The sequence below is a fragment of the Musa acuminata genome, chromosome BXJ1-7 (genome assembly GCF_036884655.1).
Source record: "Musa acuminata AAA Group cultivar baxijiao chromosome BXJ1-7, Cavendish_Baxijiao_AAA, whole genome shotgun sequence".
In the NCBI taxonomy this organism is placed as follows: Eukaryota; Viridiplantae; Streptophyta; class Magnoliopsida; order Zingiberales; family Musaceae; genus Musa; species Musa acuminata.
The window spans coordinates 23,838,615-23,854,966 of NC_088333.1; the positions used below are offsets into that span (position 1 = coordinate 23,838,615).

Below are 16,352 nucleotides of genomic sequence, written 5' to 3' on the forward strand. Positions count from 1 at the left end.
CCAAACACCATTTTGGACCATTGATTTTAAATCTTCTTTCATTGCATCATACCATTTTTCAAAATCATTACTTTCTATGGCTTATGAAAATGATAAGGGGTCTCTTTTTATTTTGATATCATAATCTGATTCTTATATATATACCACATAATCATCATAAATGGTATGTTTTTTTTTTCTTTGAAATCTTCTCAAAGCTGCGAATTGTGATTGTTCTACAAGATCATGACATCAACATCATGTGAGAGTTCTTCAATATTATGTTGTTGTTCACTCTTGTCAATACTCTTATTGATATAAGTAACAACAATCTCTTAAATAGGAGATGATATGGGAGAATTAACCTGAATCTCCTCAATATCAAAATTGATCCTTTGAGATTTTTCACTCCCACTTATTTCGTCATTTTATAGGAATCTTGTATTACTAGATTCTACTATCCTTGTACTATGATTAGGGTAATAAAATCTATATCCCTTATATTTTTCTGGATAACCAATAAAATATCCAGAAATAGTAATTGGATCTAATTTCTTTTCATGTGGATTGAATATTCTTATCTCTATAGGACATCCCCAAATATGTAAATGTCACAAACTGGGCTTCCTACTAGTCTATAACTCAAATGGAGTTGATAGAACTAACTTACTAGGAAATTTGTTCAAGATATACATAGCTGTCCTAAGAGCTTCACCCAACATTAACTCAAGTATAGAAGAAAAACTCATCATGCTCCTAACCATATACATAAGAGTATAATTTCGGCTTTCAGTAACACTGTTCTATTGTGGCACATCTGGTAATGCATATTGAGTACAAATACCTCGTTGTTCTAGAAATCTAGCAAAAGGATTAATATTATGACCAGATTCATCATATCTATCATAAAATTCACCACTCCTATTAAATCTGATAAATTTAATTTTTCTATCTAATTATCTCTCGACCTCATTTATGTATACTTTAAGAGTATCAACAACTTGAGACTTTTTATGTATCAGATAAATATAACCATATATGCACAAGTCATCTATAAATGTGATGAAATACCTTTCTCCACTAAAATAAGGAATATTGAGTAGTCCGCAGATATCAATATGAATAATCTCAAGGAGTTCTTTATTTCTTATGGCATTTTTCTTTATATGTTTAGTTTGCTTTCGCTTAATGCAATATATACAAACATCAAAATCAGTGAAGTCTAAATGTTCCAAAATATTATCCTTTACTAATCTTTCAATTCTTTCATTGGAGATATGCCCCAATCGTCTATGCCACAATATAGAAGATCTTTCAATATTGAAACTATGTTTCAATCCAACACTTGATTATATGGTCAATAATGTCTATGCAAACTCAAGATTCAAATTAATTCTGTACAAATCATCACACAAAATTCCAGAACCAACTTTTATTGAATTATAAAATATACTGAGTTTATTATTACCGAAAGAAAGACAATAAATATCCGAACTCATTAATTCTAGATAGAGAAACTAAATTTCTAGAAATAGTAGGAATATAACATGTATCAATAAGATCCATCAGATGATTCATCTCTAAGTGTAGACAATAAGTCCCCATTGATATGACTTTTGCTTTGAGATGATTTCCCATAATGATGAATCTCTCGTATTCTTTTGGTTTCTAGATTGAAAGAAATCCCTACATATTATTGGTAATATGAGTTGAAGTACCAGAATCAATCTACCAAGTATTAAAAGGAACATTTGTAATGTTTGAATCGAAACATACAAAAGTCGAGTTAATTTTTTTCTTTTTGAACTAAGTCTTGCGTTTAATATAGTCCTTCTTTACATGTCTTTTCTTACCATAAAAGAATCACTTTACTGTAAAAGCTTTCTTTTCATTAGTCTGTTTAACATTTCCAGACTCGACAAATTTCTTTGATGGATAATACTTCAATTTTCTTTCTTTGTTACCAACTCCATGAGTCATAGTCATGACATTATATGAACTTTCTTGCTTTAATCTCAATTGTTCCTAAACACACATGCTAGCTAACCCATTAAAGTCCCACTTATCTTTATTTGTATTATAGTAAATCTTGAATTGGCCAAACTAAGAAGGAAGGGAATTGAGAATGAACTGCACAGAAAAGACTGATATTGGGGAGGGTAAAAATGCAGAATGAATTTCGAAAGAATACCGATAGAACAATTGTTCAGATAGAAAATGTCATAGAAGGCAAGGAACGAACTCTTGAAGAAACTTCAGTAAAATGAAAAATAGCTCACCACCAAGTTTAAAATCAAAAGGGATACAGAAAGATCACCACCCTAATGATAATAAATAAGGATACATAACTGAAAGCAAAAGACTCATCACTCAAGGACACATCCAAGAGATACAGAGTTCAAAAGAGCACTCCAAGAGGGTTTCTACCAATATTCTCAGTTTTCTAAAGTCCTTTCTAAGCCCTAAACACCAAAATAAATACTAGTGCATGAAACAACCCTTCATGCATAGGGAATTTCGAAATTAAGTACTTTACAGCTGCCAACCAACTCCATTAATGTATTCCTTAGCCATAAAGAAAAGCACCATGATACAGCTTTACCTTTGTGCAGGGAATATGCTGATGAGCTATCTTATCTGAGTAGGTTGAGTTGAAGATTATGAGGTAATATTGTTGGTTGAAAAAAATATCATATTATCAGCATGGTCCAGATGAACAGATTGTAGCAAATTAGACACTCCCGTGTCAGAGACTCATCAACATTCATACCTAATGCTTTAAGTTTTGTAGCTTTATCAGCCATATTGAGGATGTAATCTTGAATTCCTCGAGTGCCATCATACTGAGCCATATTCAGTTCTTTCATTAGTATACCAGCCAATGACTTATCAACAGATTTAAATATATCTTCAATAACCTTTAACTATTCTTGTGTGCTAGTTGCAATCGGTAATGAAGTCTCTATGTTATTTGCAATCGTCATTCTTATGAATATTAAACTAAGCCTATTAAATCTTTCCCAAGACTTTATTTCATTAACTTGTTCTATAGTATTTTCATTTGTCAATAAGCTTTTCAATAAGCAATGCTAAATCAAGATCTAATACACCTAGTGTAAATTACATATGCTCTAACCATTATGAATAATTTGATCCAGAGAGTATAGAGACACTAGAAGCATAAGAATGTATGGACAGAAGTACCACTGTAAAAATATAAAATAATATTAATGCTTTGAGTTTTTTAAAAATTTGATAAACTATTGATATCATCTATATTACATCTTTGAGTGAAATATTAATATATCTAATTTTCACTCAAGATCATCTATGGAAGACTGATATCATCCTTGAGGAATAGTATTATTACCTTTGGGTATACAATCTTAAACTATAACGATATCCAAAATAGTATCATCCTACCCCATCACATAATTATTTGAAGTAGATTCTCCTTTAGGATTATCTAAATCTCCATATTATGAGTGTCATTGTGAATATTATTTCTTTGATGTCATTTAGAACTGATTCCTTAATATTATTTTATAAGTTATTGGTCTAGGTCACTTTAGTGGCTACAAGACCAATATAATAATAGAATATATAATTTAAAATATACTATAAATGATAAAATTTTTATTATAATTCACATCACAAAAACCTATCATCCGAAGCCACTTTGGCAACTACAAGTGAGATAAAACTTAGGAAGATAAGTTACAAATAATATTCATCAATTTTTTTTAAATTTAATTTATGCTAAATAGTTCAATAATAGAATAACAACCATAATAATTATTAAATATTAATCAGTAAAAAAAAAACTCATATGATAATCATGATAACATATAAATCATGCCTCCATGTGAAAGATGAATATTATTTCACAATTTCAAATATATACATTTGAATAACCAAATGAATATTCAAGAACAATAATTAGATTTTATTTACCATATGTAAAAATATAATCAATAATTCATATGAGAAAACTATAAAAGTAAATCGTACTTTATAGTTTTTTAAATTAAAATTAAATCCAATCAAATAATCAAAATATAATCATGATTAAATTCAATCATAATTATAATAAATCATATTTATCAATTTTATAATTGAGAATATAAATTAGAATTCTCAATTTTATAAGGGTAAAACTGTAAATATATTGACAGGACATATATTAGAATTATGAAATTTGTAAAAGGTAGAACTGTAATTTGACAAAACCTAGCCTCGAGGGCAAAATCATAAATATGTCAAAACCCCAATGGCCGCTGCTCGCACGCGATCGTTGCCTCTGCGGCACCTCTGCTTGCGCGCGGTCGCTATGGCGGTTCCTGCCCGTGCGTGGCTGTCGCATTGGCGCGGCATCCCCTTGTGCGACTACCATCGGTGCGCGGCTTCTACCCACGCATGGCCGCTGCCTAGGTGCGGCCTACCCACGCATAGCCGCCGCTTGTGCCCGCGTGCAGCTGCCGCCTAGGCACGGCCTACCTGCACACTACCACTGCCTTGATGCGGCCTACCCGCGCACGACCGTCACCGGGGCTATTTGCCTTCATGCGGCCATCGCATGGATGCGGGTTCTGCCCACGTGCGACCACTACATAGGTGCAGTGCTGCCCACATACGACTACCGCTTGCAAATTCGCTAGCTATACTATTAAGACTCTAGCTAGGAGAGTCCTAATTGAGAGGGACATTCATGTAAAACCTACCTAAGTCGACCCCTATTAAAGAGGTGAAGAGGCCGGCTAGGGTTAGGAGGTTGTTTCTTAGAGAAGAATTAGGAGTTGTAAAGGAATAGGAGTCTTGAGTAGAAGTCCTATTAGGAGTTGGTTAGAAGTAGGAGTCTTAAGTAGGAGTCCTATTAGGAGTTAGGGTTTAGAAACCCTATAAATAGCCATGTATTCCTCCTCTTTTGATAAGCAATAGATGAATCGTTTCTGCAGCCTTTGAGCAGCAACTTGGAGGGAGGAACCCCTATAGAGTTCCAAGGAGGCCGATCCCCTAAAGAGATCAACCCCAAATTTAGAATCTGCAAGGGTTCTATCACTTGGTATCAGAGCAGCGTTCTTGGCATCTCGCTGCCCTTCCACTGCCATCCATCAGCCCTCCACAACCGCCCAAAGCAATTCCCACAATTGCTTAAAAGATCATCGCCGAATTCCGCCATCATCTCTACCACCATGGATCATCCTTTGATCTCCCCGTGAATTGCCACAGGTTCTCGTTTTCTACCTTACTGCTACTGCAATTTAGTTATCCTTATTTGAAAATCCCAAAAAAATTATTCCTATATTGCTGCATAAACTTTTTGTCATAAAGTTTTCATCTCTACGACGAAAGATACATTGCAGAATTCCAACCGTATAGCACCATCTGTTTGATCTTGCTACTGTATTCTTTCTATTCAAATCTCTACGAAATTTTTATGACATCTTTGATATTTTCTAACAGCAGATTTCCTTTGGTTTTGTCAAAAAATTCTCAATATAAACCATTGATATTTTACATCTAATTTGCTATACTTGAAAATCTGCACTGTAAAATTTTAGCTGCATAACACTATTTGTTTGATCTTGATACTATGTTGTTTCTATCCAAATCTCTACGAAATTTTTATGATAGCTTTGACACTTCCTAACAGTAGATTTCCCTTTGGTTTCATCAAAAAATTCTTAATATAAACCACTGATCATTTACGTCCAATCTGCTATACTTAAAAATCTATGCTGCAGAAAATTTTAGCCGCATATTGTTGCCTTAACCCTTCTATTTGCAATCTTTTTGGAATGAAATTTCTTATACACTTCATAGATCATCTTGGCTCCCATCTAAGATTGATCTATTAAGAAATTCATCTCTAAAAATGATTTTGTGTTGCTGCAAATTTTCATCGTAACCCGTTGAAATTTTTCGACGAGAATTATGCAATCGCAACTTGCACCAATTTCCTTGCTATTATACTACCAAAATTTTCTTGATTAAATTAGATATCCTTGCTGTCATATAAACTGTGATTTTTCTATCAATTCTCTCCTCAATTCTCTCAAGTTTTTGGTGGAAATTACGTCGAGAAACCGTTGTTTCTTCGACGACAATTCTACTCTTACAAGACAGCACATACTTGCTGCAACTTCCACTGACTTCTATCAAACCTTTGTTGAATCTCATATTTTGATGATGAAACTACTTGATATATGTTTATTATTTAATCTGCGTTTTGAGTGACGTAGGATGCTTTGATCAGGATGAGACAATTAAAGCAGGAAAATCATGTTGTGCCGGAGGAACATGTTAGAAGATTGGACGACGGGCCGGTGGATCGGTCGACGTATCGACAGAAGGCTTCGGGCCGTGGACTCGGGCATTGGGCCAAGAAGAGCGGGTATTGTACCAAGGATATCGGAGTTGTGGAGTCAACTGGCCGATTGGGCAATAGGCTGCAGGAGAGGACGATGCGCCAAAGAATCAGACGAAGCGTCGAGGAACCAATGACAAGCCAGACAACTTGGTTAATTGCTTAGGATTAATTGTCTCGATCAAAGTTTTGTTTTAAGTGTGCAGGATTAACTACGATGGAAGAAATACATGCAGCAGGAGTTACACCGGAGTCAAGACAATGATCATGTTGGGAGTTCGAGAGTTCGACGGAAGTTCGGACAGTCGTCGGAGGTTATGCGAGAACAAATCTGAGAAGTACATGAGCTTGCCAAAGAAGCTCGTCGAAACTCGCCAAGTGGATCGTCGCAAGTCCAGGAGTTTGTCCAAAGTCCGCAGGAGGATCACCGAGGGTTCATCGGATGATCGACGGAAGTTCGCTGGAAGCTCGCTGGAAGAAGCGAATGATGAACCGGAGCAAGTTGTAGTAAATGTCTTAGGAAATATCACAGTTAGCATAATGATTAAGTTGGAAATGGGAGGTGATCCCATTAACTTAATCTTGGGGCAATTGGGCCCTGAAAAACCCAAATTGGGCCGAATGGATCAACCCATTCGGACCCTGATTTCTGCCAGGCGGTTGAACCGCCCAAGCCAGGAGGTGGCACCGCCTGGGCTAAGTCTCCGAGTGAGTGCTCTTGGCCCTAACAATTGGTATCAGAGCGGGGTTAACTCTTAAATGCATTAAAACCCAAGAGAGATGGTATACACCGGAAACCAAGAGGGTCATTCTATTACACGTCCACCCATGTTTGTTAGGATCAAGAGCACTAAGATGGGGGGGTGAATTAGTGCAGCGGAAATCTTACAACGATAAAGCACGTTCGAACGATAAAAACGATTTTGGTGTGAAAGCCGATGCTAAGATTACTTTAACTTAAGATCAAGCGAGATGACATTAAAATCAATCTATGAAGGTAGTTTGCAGTTATGATGAAAACCAGAGTGTAAGTGCAAACTAAAATACGATGTTCGTATGAAGAAGCTGATTTACGTCTAAATGCTGATTCGTAAATCACTTGATTAGGTGAGATGCAGTTTAAGCAAGTATATAAAGGCAGTTTGCAGTTATGATTGAAATCAAAACGTAAATGCAAACTGAAATATGATGATCGTACGAAAAAACAGATTTACGTCTAAACGCTGATTGGAAAGTGCAAAGCTTGAAACCCGATCGTATATGCGCAGAAAGCAGTAAGCTTTAGAGGAGGTTTGCAGTAAAGATAATATGCTCAAAGTAAATGCAAACCGAGATTTAGAGTGGTTCGGTCAATCTTGACCTACTCCACTTTTGGCTTCCTCCACCGACGAGGTCACCGACATCAACTAGAGGCCTTCGTTCAATAGGCGAAGGCCAACCACCCTTTTACAGTTGCACTCCTTTTGATGGGCTTAGGAGACAACCCTTACAGAATTTTCTCTCCTCTCTTTACAACTCAGAACTTGGAAGAACAGAGGGAGAAGAGCTTTTGGCCTTTACAACAATTTTGAGCTCTAAGAATCATAGAAAAAGATCAAGATTTCAGTATTAGTTGATTGCTCTTTCAGTGCTGAATGGGTGGGGTATTTATAGGCCCCAACCTAGTTCAAATTGGGAGCTCAAAATTGTCAATTCCCGGAATTTCGGGATCAGGCGGTTGCACCTCCTGACTAGAGCGGTTGCACCGCCTGCAGAGCTCGAAGACTGAGCCTCTAGGTGGTGCTACCTCTTGTCAAGGGCGGTTGCACCTCCTGATTGAGGCAGTTCCACCGCCTGGCAGAGCTCGAAGACTGAGCTCAGGCGGTTGCACCTCCTGACTGAGGCGGTTGCACCGCCTGGCAGAGCTCGAAGACCGAGCTCAGGCGGTGCCACCTCCTGTCACGGGAGGTTGCACCGCCCAGTCTCGCTCGGAGACTGAGCCCCAAGCGGTGCCACCGCCTGGCTGGAGCAGTTGCACCTCCCAGTCTCGCTCGGAGACTGAGCCCAGGTGGTGCAACCTCCTGCTTTGGGCGGTTCAACCGCTTGACAGAAATCAGGGTCCGAATGGGTTGATCCATTCGACCCAATTTGGGTTTTTCAAGGGCCCAATTGCCTCAAGATTATGTTAATGGGATCACCTCCCATTTCCAACTTAATCAATGTGCTAACTACAATTTTTACTAAGACATTTACTGCAACTTGCTCCGGTGCGTCAATTGCTTCTTCCGGCGAACTTCCGTCGATCATCCGATGATCCCTCGGTGATGCTCCTGCGGACTTCCGGCAAACTCCTGGACTTGTGTGTCACGCCCCTCAAATATCGATAATATTAAAAATTTCATCACAAATCCATCCAGGATCCAAACACACATTTGAGGACACTGAAAAACATTCTATCAAATTCACATCTTTAAAACCTGTGCAGTTTATAATCATATATCACATCACTCGATAATTCACATTTATGGCAACCCAAGCCAACTTAACAAACATGAACAACATTTATAAATCCACAAGATAAGTAATTTATACAATCAAAACTCCAACTATTTACCATAAGTTCATATCATCGTAAACTAGACTTAACATTATGAAATTCCAAATAAGAGAGATCTTCTAACACTTTTACAAGGTATATCCATTTCGGTTCATCGATAACATTTCATTACATACAAAATATGCTTATACAACAATAACATAATACCCAACAAGACTTGCCCATAATTCAGAATAGCTCTCCACTGCCTCAGCCCAATTCAAACATCTCAAAGAGTGACAAGCTGACCTGAAAGATTTATATAACAACGGAGTGAGCTAAAAACATCTTAGCAAGTAACAAAGCATATATAGCATGAGAAGGGACAGTTTCAAACAAACAAGATATCACAATGCAAGATAGAATCCAAGATATTCAAGGATATCATCTCATTAGATACAGAATCGCAAATGTCATTTCATTCATAACATATTTGGTTCATAACAAATGGAGCATAGAGTAATCAGAGCATATCAATAGCGTACGAGATGATCCAGAGCATATTAATGGCAAACAGAACATTTCAGAATATATCAGTTCATAGCAAATGAAGAACAGAGTAATTGAAGCATATCAATAGCGTATGAAATGTTCCGGAGCATATCAATGACATATGGAACATTTCGAAGTGTAACAATAACAGATGAAACAGATAAAAGGTGAAGTGGGATTCCAAACATAATATGGTCCATCCATTTCTGAATGACCACCAAACATAATCTAGAGCATCGCAGGCTCTAAGCACATACCCTTTACCATTTCTGGCAAAGGTCCAATTAATCCCACAAACACCAGAGTACAAAAGGGTATTGTGAACAATAATTTGAGACAATAGCAGATGAAGCATTTCGGAGCATATCAATGGCGTATGAAATGTTCTAGAGCATATCAATGACATGGAACATTTCGAAGCGTAATAATAACAGATGGAATATTTCGGAGCATATCAATGGGATATGAAATGTTTCGGAACATATCAATAACCAATGAAACATTTCGGAACATATCAATAACAAATACCAAACAGAAGCTCAAACGTCGTATTTGACGTTGCATTCATATCATTCTTATCCAAAGCATGTACAGAAACACATAACCAAAGCTCTGGATATCATATCAAACATACGGAAGGTGTAGTGGGACCACAGACAGAATGTGATTCATCCATTTCTGAATGACCAACAAACATAAGTCTCCCACATTTGGGAGGTCTCCCACGTCTGGGAGCTCCATCCACCCACGTCTAGGTGAAGTCAGAGGGGGCCGGTAGAGCATCGCAGGCTCTATGCATAACTCCCTTTACCATTTCTGGCAAAGGTTCACAAATCCCACAAACACCAGAGTACAAAGGGCAGTATGAACAATAAATAGCATATATCGGAAGTACACGCGGAACAACAAAACGTACATGTGCCTTTACGAGTCAATACGAAGCAAGCAATAATCTTTCACAAATGTTATCAGATTTGAAAGGAAATGAAAGCAAGAGTACACACGGATTCCAAGCAATCATATATAGCTCAATTCAAATAAGAAGGTTAGATGAATTTAATATCCAAAAGAATGAAACTGGAATAGACACATATCGAAAGCAAATGCGGAACAATGGGATATACATGTGCCTATATGAGTCAATACGATATAGCATAAACGTACATAACAGTTTTCAAGAATGCAATAATTTTAAGGACAAGAGCATACAAGAATTCAAAGCAGTAATATGAAGCTCAATTGAATAAGAAAGGTAAAGGATATCAATTTCCAAAGGAATGAAACCATAATATGAGAAATCGACCAAAGCTCGATTTCTGGCAGAATACAAGAGGCACATTGAACAAATGATTCAAACTATCAATCGTGCTCCAATTTACTCAGAAATATATCATTGGATTATACTTTTAGATAAGACAGGCTTCATATGAATTGAACTGTCCAATAGAGAGAGTTACAAATAATTTGGTAAACAAGGGTCGTAGAACAAAATCTTTGTTTGGCAGAATTCATAATGTTAGATTCAACAGATAACTGGGCAGGTGTTTGGATTCCAAATCTTTCAATCCATATATTAAAAGAAAGATCTATGAGTCTAGTTTCCAATGAAATAAGCTTTGAATAAATCAACATTTACAATAGGGACTTATAAGCAGTTCAGTATCAAAAGGTCAGAAACTACGATCCTTGTTTTGTAGAATCTGTAGGCTCATTTGAAATAGAAGTTTGGGCAGGTAAACTTACTCCAAATTCTTAAAATAAGCTATCAAAACAAAGGTTTATGAGTCTATATTTTGATCAAATAAGATTTGTCCAAATCAGATGTCAATACATGAAGTTATAACCATAACAAGGTAGAAAGGTCAGAATCTTGGAAGTTGCACAGATTCGAATCGTTACATCTAAACAGGAGATATATCAAATGCAAGGCTAGAATAATTCAAAGTTCCTCATATTCAAAGAAAATGTAGAGATAAAATTGTAGTGAGGAAAGATCAGGATACTTGCAATAGGAAAGATTAGAACAATTACAGGACAAAAGATCGGGAAACTTGCCTTTTGAAGGTTTTGATCCAAAGATTCGAAGAAGGTGTACGCTCGAATCCTTTTTCTACTTTTCCTCCATCCCCTCCCTGTTTCGTTTTGTGCACTCGTTTTCTTTCTTTTACCACGTGTCGAACATCGAGGCACAGTCACCTGCTCTCTCTTACTCTCATTCCTTCTTTTTCTTTCCCAAATGCAGTTGCCACAACCGCCGCCGCTGCTGCTGCTACAATCGCAGCCCCTTCCACCGCACTACCTTCCTTCCTCCCTTCTCTCGCAGACATAACTGTTGCATACGCAGTCGCTGCCGCTGCGGCCGCAATCCCGCCCGCAGCCCCTTTTTCCCCCTTTCCTTTCTTTTCTTTCCCAACTGCAACTGCCGCAGTCGTAGTCGTAGCCATGGCCGCAGCCACCACAGCCGCAGCCTCTTCTTCCTCCCCAGCTCTATTTCCTCTCCTTCTCTTCCAGCTGCAGCTGCCACTGCCGCAGCTGCCTCCCCTTCTCCTCTTCCTCTCTTCTTCCCTTTTCCTTTCTCTTCTTCTTCCTTTCCTTCTCTTCTTTCCCAGCTGCACTGCTGCAGTCGCAGCCTTAGCCACGACTGCAGCCTCTTCTTCCTCCCCTACTCATCTTCCTCTCCTTCTTCTCTTCCAACTGCAGCTGCCATCGCCGCAGCCGCAGCCCCTTCTTCCCTTCCAACTGCAGCTGCCATCGCCGCAGCCGCAGCCCCTTCTTCCCCTTCTCTTCTTTCTCTCCTTCCCTTCTTCCTTCCTCTTCCTCTTTCCCTGCCACAGCTGCAGCTACCACAGCCGCAGCCGCAGCTACTTCTTTCCCTTCTCCTCTTCCTTCTCCTTCCTTTCTTCTTCTTCTCTTCTTCTGCTTCCTTCCCTTCTTCTCCCCGATGAACAACACCTCCTTTCCTCTGTTTCCTCCTGCAGGAAATAGAGGTGCCGCCTCTTCACCCGCTTCTACTTCTTCTCTTCTTCCTTACCATCTCTTCCTCTCCTTCTCTTCCAGCTGCAGCTTCCACCGCCGCAGCCGCAGCTCCTCTTTTCCCTTCTCTTCTTCTTCTCCTCTTCTTCTTCCCTCCTCCTCCTCGGCGTCACACACACCCTCTCCTCTGTTTCCTCTGCAGGAAACAGAGGTATCACAACCTCTTCTCCTGCTTCCTCTTCCTCTTCTCTTCCTCTTCTTCTTCTTCTCCTCTTCGAACGCCCCACACCTCTCCTCTGTTTCCACCTGCAGGAAACAGAGGTGCTGCTGCCACCTCTCGCTCCTCTCCCTCTTCCGTCTCTTTTCCCTCTTCTTCTCCTTCTCTTCTTCTCCTCTTCCTTTTTCCTCCCCAACGCCACACACCTCCTCGCTGCAGCCTTGCCACAGCTATCCTCCTCTCTTCTTCTTCTTCTTCTTCTTCCCTTCTCCTCCCCAACGCCCCACACATCCTCTCCTCTGTTTCCACCTGCGGGAAAAAAGGTACTGCAGCCCTAGCTGCAGCTGCTGCCCCTCTCTCTCTCCTCTCCATCTTCCCTCTCTTCTTCTTCTTCTTCTTCTTTTCTTCTCTTCCCCCTCTTCTTCCTAATCTCTTCTTTTCCCTCTTCTTCTTCTTTTCTTCTCTTCTCCCTCAACTTCTCTTCTTCTTCTCCCCACGCCCCACCGCTGCTCTCTCTGTTTCTCGAAGATAAAACCGAAATTTTTGGTTTTCTTTATTTTTTTTTCTTTTTGCAACTTAACAGTTTAGTCCTTAAAATTTCTATATTTACATATAGATCCTCCAATTTACATATAAATCCTTATTGATAAATTTCAAAATAGGGATGTTATATTGCGATGATTCACTTGGCGAGTTCCGACGAGCTTCTTTAGCAAAAATGGACTTCTCGGATTTGTTCCCGCAAACTCTCGAACTTCCGGCGACTGTCCGAACTTCCGTCAAACTCTCGAACTCCCAACGTGATCATTGTCTTTGTTAGGATTAGAACGGCACTAAGAGGGGGGGGTGAATTAGTGCAGCGGATTAAAACTTCGGTTTTAGAAAAATCTTTCGTACGATAAGAACGGAATTTGAAAAGCTTAACTTGAAAGCGTATTCTTAAAGTTGCGCAGCAAAGGTAATAAGGAACTAAAGCATGTAAGAAGGTTTGCAGTAATGTAAATAGCAATAATGAAATGCAAACCAGAGATTACGCCGATTTTAGAGTGGTTCGGTCAAATGACCTACATCCACTTGCGAGGCCCCTCTTCGATGAGGCTCCCACCTTCCACTAGCAAATCTCTTGAAATGGAAGGGTAAATACCCCTCTTACAACCTTTTACAAGCAGTTCAACCTCTTACAAGTTTTCAATAAGAAAGAAGGAGGAGAACTCTCTAGCAAATTGAAAACAAGACTTGCTAAGACTTTCTAAGACTTTTCTCTCAATCAAATGCTTCTCAAAAGTTGTAATCTTAGCTGAGATTTGAGGGGTATTTATAGGCCTCAAGAGGATTCAAATTTGGGCTCCAAAATCTGGGCTCCAAAATTTGAATTCTCTTTGGGTTCCCGATGCTGGCGGTGCCACCGCCCAACCAAGCGGTGCCACCGCCCAACGCTCGGGTGCTGGACGGTGCAACCGCCCAGCCCAAGAGGTGTCACCGCCCAGCTCTCGGGTGTTGGGCGGTGCCACCGCCTAGCTCTCCGGTTCACTGGTTTGGCTTAATTTTAGCCCAAACCAAATCTGACTTTGGGCCCAATTGGCCCCTAACCAGGATATAGGATTATCTCTTAATCCTAATCCTAATTACAAGTGAACTACATAACAAAACACATCCTAAGCAAGTTTTCAACCGCGAACGTCGAGTCTTGTTCCGGCGAGCTTTCCGACGAACTTTCTTCCGACGGACTCCCATCAAGCTCCCGAACTTGTGATGACTTTAACAAGTAGCCGAGCCTTATCGGTGATCTTCGTGAACCTCCGACAATCTCTTCGGCGAACTTCCGAAAATTTCGACAGGTTCCCGATTTCTTCTCGGTTGGTTCCGGCAGCATCTCCGACGATTCTTCGGACTCTTAAATGTCCATTAAACTTGACTCCGGTATCCTTGCTTTATGTTTTCTGGTTATCGTAGTTAATCCTGCACACTTAACTCAATAATATGGATTAGATCAATTAACCCACCAATTGATTGTATCATCAAAATCCGAGATTCAACAATCTCCCCCTTTTTGATGATGACAATCAATTGATGACGGAGTTAAACATAACTCCCCCTATCTATATGCCATATTACGAGAAGATAAAAAACACTTGAATTCCATCCCATTGGATTCAAGCATAACTCGATAAGTTCTAACCGTAGAGCTTATCGTGATCCTTATTAAATAATAGTAAATATGAAACTTCGATGAAAATCATAAGTTAAATGAAAAGGGATGAATTTTACTACGACAGAAGATAAAGATTTTCAATATAAATTTCATGATATAGATGTAAGGCATGCTTTCAATATGATCAATCAATCTTGTGATATTTTCAAGGATTTTGCAAGGCATATAAGACATTCATATCACATAAGTTTTTGTAATTCATATAAGTCATGCTATCATTATGGTGTAAGTCATCACTTAGTCATCACTTCTCCCCCTTTGTCATCAACAAAAAGAGACAAGCCAGCTAATTGATGATAATAGAAAAAAGGTTTAGCATTTAATAGTAAACAAAGTTCATCATTCAAATTTGCCAGAAATAGTTTATCCAAAAGAAATCATCATTTATGCAGATCAAAACAGTAGTTATCTAAAAGGAAGGATCGGTTATCGTTCAATCGATGACAAACTTTGAACTTGTTGTTAAAAGCAAACATAATAGAATAAAAAGATACATCATTTAATCCTTAGGAGGTAATCCACAATGCTGATACATGATATCTATTTTTTCATTCATTTGTCATAGTGTCTTCAAAATTTCAACTTGTTGATTTTGAATTTGTTCTTGCTGTGATTTGATCTGAGACAGTTCCGCCATAATGAGATCTTCAGAGGAGGAAACATGAGCTGAAGGTGCTGCGCCGAAGGGACTAGGAGGAGGAGATTCATTTCCCATAAGAATTGGTGTTTTGGGGTATTCTATTGGTGGAGGAATTGGATCCGTCCTTCTATGCTGCCTAACCCATATGCCATTGCTAAAAGTGCACCTAAGTCTTTTCAGTAGGTTTTTATTTATTATGTTATATCGATCATTTTGAATAGATTCTTCATCGGATGGGATGCAAATGTCATAGGCATGAAGAAATCTAGTGATTAACCTCCCATATGGCAACATAGTATCTTTAGCCATAATATCCTGCATGTGTTGCCGAATTGAGTACCCAAAACAATTATGCTGACTGGTCATAATCCAATACATGGTACTTATCTCTATTTGACTTATTTCGTCAAGATGAAATTGTTTGGGGAATATGATGCTTGTGATAATGTGATGAAGAATTTTAGAGTTGAAAGGCAATAAGTGTTCACAGCTCTTGGGTAGGAAGTCAAGGTTTGGATTTGCAAAAATTGTTTCTACGGCTTCGGTATAGGTTGCTCCTATTGTGTTGATGTCCCATTTACCTTTAAAATAGCATCCCCTATCTTTTTCAGTTATGCCAATTAGCTCACAAATAGTGCTATCAAATATTCTAATGGGTGTTCCTAGAAGGTAATTGCTTAGGCTATCGTTGTCCTCATATAGGTTGGCATAGAACAATCTAACTAATCGCGGATAGATTGGTTCATCTATTTGTAGTAGAGGTAGAGCTTCTAAGTGTGCAAACCACCTAATGGGTTCTAAGTCCTCTAGTTCATCCAAATCAACGTATTTTCCCTTATGGATACATCGTCTTTCAAATTTTGGAAAACTAAGGGCTACCTCTTTTGATCTAAAAAG

At 38.8% G+C, this 16,352-nt stretch overlaps 1 long non-coding RNA gene across 1 annotated transcript; it reads right to left on the reverse strand.

The window, feature by feature from the left end:
- Positions 1-8,981: 8,981 nt before the first annotated feature.
- LOC135679962 (uncharacterized) lies at positions 8,982-13,269 on the reverse strand. The gene is made up of 2 exons (XR_010515382.1): positions 11,469-13,269; positions 8,982-9,170 (listed from the first exon to the last, which is right to left on the reverse strand). It is a non-coding gene; the product is annotated as an uncharacterized LOC135679962 (long non-coding RNA).
- Positions 13,270-16,352: the final 3,083 nt, after the last annotated feature.